At 44.5% G+C, this 7375-nt stretch overlaps 1 non-coding gene across 1 annotated transcript; it reads right to left on the bottom strand.

Annotated features, from left to right (window-relative positions):
* Window positions 1-7091: 7091 nt before the first annotated feature.
* Trnat-ugu lies at window positions 7092-7166 on the bottom strand. The gene has a single exon. It is a non-coding gene; the product is annotated as a tRNA-Thr (tRNA).
* Between the last annotated feature and the right edge of the window lie 209 nt (window positions 7167-7375).

Genomic DNA, 7375 nt, shown 5'->3' with positions numbered 1-7375 from the left:
ATGAAAAATTTCGCTTTTTTCCTTTCCGGTTAAAAACTCCCTGTAAAAGGGTTATATAAGCTCGGTTATTATCTCTATAATTCTGGAAGATGGTACGTGCGGAAGTGCAACTACATATTTGCTGCGTAAGCCACTGTAAAGGTGAATGGCCGTTGGAACCTTTTGGAGTCAACACACGGAAAAATTAACCATGGTACATCAGTGTCTGGACTCTAACTTTCTGTCACAAATGTCACAGTTCGCACCAATTGAGGAAAGTCATCGAGTAAAACAGAAATGATTTCTGGCGCTCCTCAAGATGGTGTTATAGATTCTTTGTTCCTAAACGATTTAGGAGAGAAACTCAGAAGCCGTGTTAGATTGCTTGCAGTCGATGCTGTCGTTTATTTTCTAATGAAATCATCAGAAGATCAAAACCACCTGCAAAAAGATTTAAATAAGATATCTGTATGTTGCGAAAATTGGCAATTGATCCTAAATGATGAAAAGTGTGTGGTCATGCGCATGACTGCTAAAAGGAATCAGTTGAACTTCCGTTGCAGGATCAATCAGTCAGATCTAAAGGTCATACAATCAGTTAGATACCCCTAAGAATTACAATTACGAACAACGTATATTGGAAACAACGCGTATGAGAAGTTGTGAGGAAGGAGAACCATATACTGGGTTTTAGTGGCTGAAAACTTCGAAGATGCAACACACATTCTAAAGAAACACACTACGCTTGTCCGTCCCCTTTTGGAGTACCGCTAAACGGTGTGGGATCCTTATCTGAAAGGACTAAAGAAGTACATCAAGGAAGTTCAAAGAAGAGCAACACACTTTGTGTTATCGAAAAATAGGGGAGAGAGTGTCTACATCCACATCAACATTACATGGCTACTCTGCAGATCACATTCAAGTGCCTGGCAGAGGGTTCGTCAAACCACCTTCAGAATTCTCTATTACTACAATCTCTTATAGTGTGCGGAAAGAACGAACACCTATATCTTTCCGTACGAGCCCTGATTTCCCTTACTTTATCGTGGTGATCGTTCCTCCCTACGTACGTCGGTGTCAACAAAATATTTTCACATTAGGAGGAGAAAGTTGGCGATTGGAATTTAGTGAGAAGATTCCGTCGCAACGAAAAACGCCTTTCTTTTAATGATTTCCAGCCCAAATCCTGTATCATTTCTGTGACACTCTCTCCCATATTTCGCGATAGTACAAAACGTGCTGCCTTTCTTTGAACTTTTTCGATGTACTCTGTCAGTCCTATATGGTAAGGATCCCACACCGCGCAGCAGTATTCTAAAAGAGGACGGACAAGCGTAGTGTAGGCGGTCTCCTCAGTAGGTCTGCTACGTTTTCTAAGTGTCCTGCCAATAAAACGCAGTCTTTGGTTAGCCTTCCCCACAATGTTTTGTATGTGTTCCTTCCAATTTAATTTGTTCGTAGTTGTAATACCTAGGTATTTAGTCGAATTTACGGCTTTTAGATTAGACTGATTTATCGTGTTAGCGAAGTTTAACGAGTTCCTTTAAGTACTCATGTTGATGACCTCACACTTTTCGTTATTTAGGGTCAGCTGCCATTTTTCGCACAATTGAGATATCTTTTCTAAATCGTTTTGCAGTTTGTTTTGATCTTCTGGTGACTTTATTAGTCGATAAACGACAGCGTCATCTGCAAAAAACCGAATACAGCTGCTCAGATTGTCTCCAAAATCGTTTATAGAGATAAGGAACAGCAAAGGGCCTATAACACTGCCTTGGATAACGCCAGAAATCACTTCAGTTGTACTCGATTACTATGAGCTTTGACCTCTCTGACAGGAAATCACAAATCCAGTCACATAACTGAGACGATATTCCACAAGCACTACGAGAGTGGTACAGTGTCAAAAGCCTTCCGGAAATCCAGAAATACGGTTCAAAAATGGTTCAAATGGCTCTGAGCACTGTGGGACTTAACATCTGAGGTCATCAGTCCCCCTAGAACTTAGAACTACTTAAGCCTAACTAACCTAAGGACATCACACACATCCATGCCCGAAGCAGGATTCGAACCTGCGACCGTAGCGGTCGCGCGGTTCCAGACCGAAGCGCCTATAACCGCTTGGCCACACCGGCCGGCCCAGAAATACGGAATCGTTCTGAAATTCCTTGTCAATAGCACTCAACACTTCATATTAATAAAGAGCTAGTTGTGTTTCACAAGAACGATGTTTTCTAAATCTATGTTGACTGTGTGAGAATAGACCATTTTCTTCGACGTATTTCATAATGTTCGAACACAATATACACTCCTGGAAATGGAAAAAATAACACATTGACACCGGTGTGTCAGACCCACATACTTGCTCCGGACACTGCGAGAGGGCTGTACAAGCAATGATCACACGCACGGCACAGCGGACACACCAGGAACCGCGGTGTTGGCCGTCGAATGGCGCTAGCTGCGCAGCATTTGTGCACCGCCGCCGTCAGTGTCAGCCAGTTTGCCGTGGCATACGGAGCTCCATCGCAATCTTTAACACTGGTAGCATGCCGCGACAGCGTGGACGTGAACCGTATGTGCAGTTGACGGACTTTGAGCGAGGGCGTATAGTGGGCATGCGGGAGGCCGGGTGGACGTACCGCCGAATTGCTCAACACGTGGGGCGTGAGGTCTCCACAGTACATCGATGTTGTCGCCAGTGGTCGGCGGAAGGTGCACGTGCCCGTCGACCTGGGACCGGACCGCAGCGACGCACGGATGCACGCCAAGACCGTAGGATCCTGCGCAGTGCCGTAGGGGACCGCACCGCCACTTCCCAGCAAATTAGGGACACTGTTGCTCCTGGGGTATCGGCGAGGACCATTCGCAACCGTCTCCATGAAGCTGGGCTACGGTCCCGCACACCGTTAGGCCGTCTTCCGCTCACGCCCCAACATCATGCAGCCCGCCTCCAGTGGTGTCGCGACAGGCGTGAATGGAGGGACGAATGGAGACGTGTCGTCTTCAGCGATGAGAGTCGCTTCTCCCTTGGTGCCAATGATGGTCGTATGCGTGTTTGGCGCCGTGCAGGTGAGCGCCACAATAAGGACTGCATACGACCGAGGCACACAGGGCCAACACCCGGCATCATGGTGTGGGGAGCGATCTCCTACACTGGCCGTACACCACTGGTGATCGTCGAGGGGACACTGAATAGTGCACGGTACATCCAAACCGTCATCGAACCCATCGTTCTACCATTCCTAGACCGGCAAGGGAACTTGCTGTTCCAACAGGACAATGCACGTCCGCATGTATCCCGTGCCACCCAACGTGTTCTAGAAGGTGTAAGTCAACTACCCTGGCCAGCAAGATCTCCGGATCTGTCCCCCATTGAGCATGTTTGGGACTGGATGAAGCGTCGTCTCACGCGGTCTGCACGTCCAGCACGAACGCTGGTCCAACTGAGGCGCCAGGTGGAAATGGCATTGCAAGCCGTTCCACAGGACTACATCCAGCATCTCTACGATCGTCTCCATGAGAGAATAGCAGCCTGCATTGCTGCGAAAGGTGGATATACACTGTACTAGTGCCGACATTGTGCATGCTCTGTTGCCTGTGTCTATGTACCTGTGGTTCTGTCAGTGTGATCATGTGATGTATCTGACCCCAGGAATGTGTCAATAAAGTTTCCCCTTCTTGGGACAATGAATTCACGGTGTTCTTATTTCAATTTCCAGGAGTGTATGTTCTAAAATCCTGCTGCATATCGACGTTAACGATATGGGCCTGTAATTTAGTGGATTACTCCTGCTGACATATGAGGGGCATGACACAGGATTTGGTGTGGACGTCATTAAAACAAAGGCGTTTCTCGTTGCGACGGGACTTTCTCACGAGATTCCAATCACCACTTTTCTCCTTCGAATGCGAAAATATTTTGTTGAAGACGACCTACATAGGGAGAAACGATCATAATAAAATAAGGGAAATAAATTGTAGCCCGCACGGAAAGATATAGGTGTTCGTTTCTCCTGCGTGCTGTTCGAGAATGCAATAGGAATTATCGTGCAAGCGATTCTATGAACCCACTGCGAAGCACTTACGTGCGATGCGCGGAGTACCCACGTAGATATAGAAGAACAGTCCTGCATCTTACGTCGTAGAAGAATCTATCATTTTATTAACCTAAAGACAAGAGTGTTGGCGTTTTTCCTTTTTTTTCCTCGCTATTTGTTTTATGGAATTATCTTCTGGAGTAGTGCAGGTAAGGTATTAATAAAGCACTTGAATGATGATGGTCAAAACCAAGAGCTGTATTGTAATCTGACGTTGTTTATTCTAAACACGCAACCAGTTTCGATGCCGAAACGTGTCATCTTCAGGCCCCAAGCGTGATCACCAGAGTACGAACCACTGTAACAACCACCAATGGAGTCTTCAAATGTAAACAGTAAAATTTATTAAACATGTTACACCAAGACGAGCAACGAACAAAATAGTGTGCAGCGCGACCAAAATCAACTGGATTCCGTAACTTCGTATCCGTGACAAGTTTCTCAACGGTCAGAGCCTTTTCGGCTTCGAAACTGGTAGCGTGTTTTGAATAAATGACGCCGGATTACAATGAATCTAATCTTCGTACATCCATATTTAAACTAGATGAAGGTGGGACACAGCTGGTATGATTGTTACTAAAAATGAAATTCCTCCAGCTGTACTTAAGATTTTATATTTACTTCGCTACTAGTTTCGACGTTCGTCAGCGCCATCTTCAGGCCCGTACACTTTGATTAAATCAGTTGTGTGTGACTCAGTCTAGAAGTCCGCGGTGAGACCAGCACGTGCTCCACATGGATGTCGGGCAGTAACTAGCGTGAAATTTAAACCAGTGGGTCAAAGATAGTAATCAAAGATAGTAACTATCTTAGACCCACTGGTTTAAACTTCACACTTCACACTGGGTCAAAGATAGTAACCAAAGATTGCCATCCATGTGGGGCACATTTTGGTCTCACCGCAGACTTCCAGACAGAGCCACACACAACTGATTTCATCAAAATGTACGGGCCCGAAAATGGCGCTGACGCAACGTCGAAACCAGTAGAGAAGTAAATATAAAATCTTAAGTATAGCTAGAGGAATTTCATTTTTAACAAAAAAGTACAACGGATCTGTTGGTTTTAATTATCATAAATCAACTGCTGCATGTCCAGCAGGTGTTCCAGTATAATCGATGGATTACTAGAGACGTAATAAATAGTGGGTTTGTGCAGTAGAAGGCAGCGATAAGAATATGGCATAAGGTAGAGAGTAATACATCTTGTAGAAGACCTTTAAAGGATTTTGGAATTCATACACTCACTTTCCAAAACGTTTTCTCCTTAATGGTTTTCGTGGCTGATACTTTCAATCTGTTTCAATTGAACTCTGATACATCGCAAAACAACACAAGAAAATAATTCTCACGTTTGCTTTGCTTGTCCAAGATTCAGAATGTAATTGTGTATTATGGAGGTAAGATATGCAACTAGCATCTGTATAGCCCTACTATTGTCCACCTGCTTTTAGACTACTGTAATTAAAGGGCAGAGAGAGACTCTCTCAGGAACCAAATAACTGAAAAAAGAAGAAGATGATCCGCCAATAAATGATAGTTCATAAACTCACAACAGAGTTTTACAACTTTTGTAATTCGATAAGATTCTGAGTTCTATGAAATTCGTAGCCTGAAAAAGCTGAAAGTATGCTAAAAGTGTAACGGTTTCGCACTCGTAAGTCACACACGCACTGAAACGGATATTAGATTGTTTCGAAAAAGGATTTGCACATATCCATACTTCAATATCCATTTAAATTGTAAATATCTGGAAGACTCAGAACTACACATGTAATACTTAAGTTCTGAAACATTCTAATTTTGTATTTGGATTAAAATTGAAGGTAAAAGTATATCAACGTTCAGATTCGCTGATGACATTGCTATCCACAGTGAAAGTGAATAAGATTTACAGGCTCTGTAAATTTAATGAACAGCCCCATGAGTGCAGAATACGTATTGAGACGAAACTGAAGAGAGACGAAAGGAATGAGAAGTAGAGGAAATGTGAAACTTAACATCAGACTTTGGGATCACCAAGGAGACGAAGTTAAGGAATTCTGTTACTTAGGTAGCAACATGGTCCATAACGGACTGAGCAAGGAAAACATAAAAATCAGACTAGTACTGGAAAAAAGAACATTCTTGGCCAAGAAAAGTCCACTAGTATCGAACATAGATCTCAATTTGAGGAAGAAATTTGGAACACAGCACTGTATGGTAGTGAGATATGATATGTGGCAAAACCGAAACAGAAGAGAATCGAAGCATATGAGATGTGGTGCTATAAAAAAAGTTTAAATTTAGGTGTAATGATAAGGAGAACAGCAGAGTGAGGAGCTTTATGTAGCCGCGTGAGTTTTATTATCTTTCCAGAATGAAATTTTCACTCAGCAGTGGAGTGTCAGCTGATATGGAACTTCCTGGCAGATAAAAATTGTGTGCCGGGCCGAGACTCGAACTCGGGATCTTTGCCTTTCACGGGCATTTTGTTCTATATTGATAGTTGAATTTGTTCGGGGTGGACGTCCAATGACACACATTCAGGTTCTTCGTTGATCCACACACTGAGTTTTTATTACAAAGGGCAGCTAACACTCTGACCGAACACGCTGAGCTACCGTGCCGGCATGATCTGAGCTATCCAAACGCGACTCACGCCCCGTCCTCACAGCTTTAATTCCGCAAGTACCTCGTCTCCTACCTTCCAGACTTTACAGAAGCTCTCCTGCGATCCTAGCAGAAGTAGCAGTCCTGTAAGAAAGGATATTGCGGAGACATGGCTTAATCACAGCCTGGGGGAAGTTTTCAGAATGAAATTTTCACTCTGCAACGGAGCGTGCTTTTATATGAAACATCCTGGCATGTTAAAACTGTGCGCCGGAACGAAACTCTAACTCGGGACCTTTTTCCGGCACACAGTTTCGATCTGACAGGACGTTTTGTGAAACGATAATTAAATGGACACCCCCGGACACCCTAGCTGCAAACAGGCGTTGATGTACTTCATTGGGGTCATGCTGAAAATGTGTGCCCCGACCGGGACTCGAACCCCGGATCTCCTGCTTACATGGCAGACGCTCTATCCATCTGAGCCACCGCGGGCACAGAGGATAGTGCGCCTGCAGGGATTTATCCCTTGCACGCTCCCCGTGAGATCCACATTCCCAACATGTCCACACCACTACATTCGTAGTGCGCCTAATAGATGTTTGCCCATCATACTCATTACTCGTGGCAGATTAATCTACCAAGTCCCCTACGAGTTCGGGCATAGCGTGTGCGTTCGCACAAGAAGGTCAATGACCGGGAAGC

This window comes from Schistocerca americana, chromosome 10 (genome assembly GCF_021461395.2).
Source record: "Schistocerca americana isolate TAMUIC-IGC-003095 chromosome 10, iqSchAmer2.1, whole genome shotgun sequence".
Lineage (NCBI taxonomy): Eukaryota > Metazoa > Arthropoda > Insecta > Orthoptera > Acrididae > Schistocerca > Schistocerca americana.
Note: the sequence above shows the minus strand (reverse complement) of the source record. Positions and strands in the feature narration are given on the sequence as shown.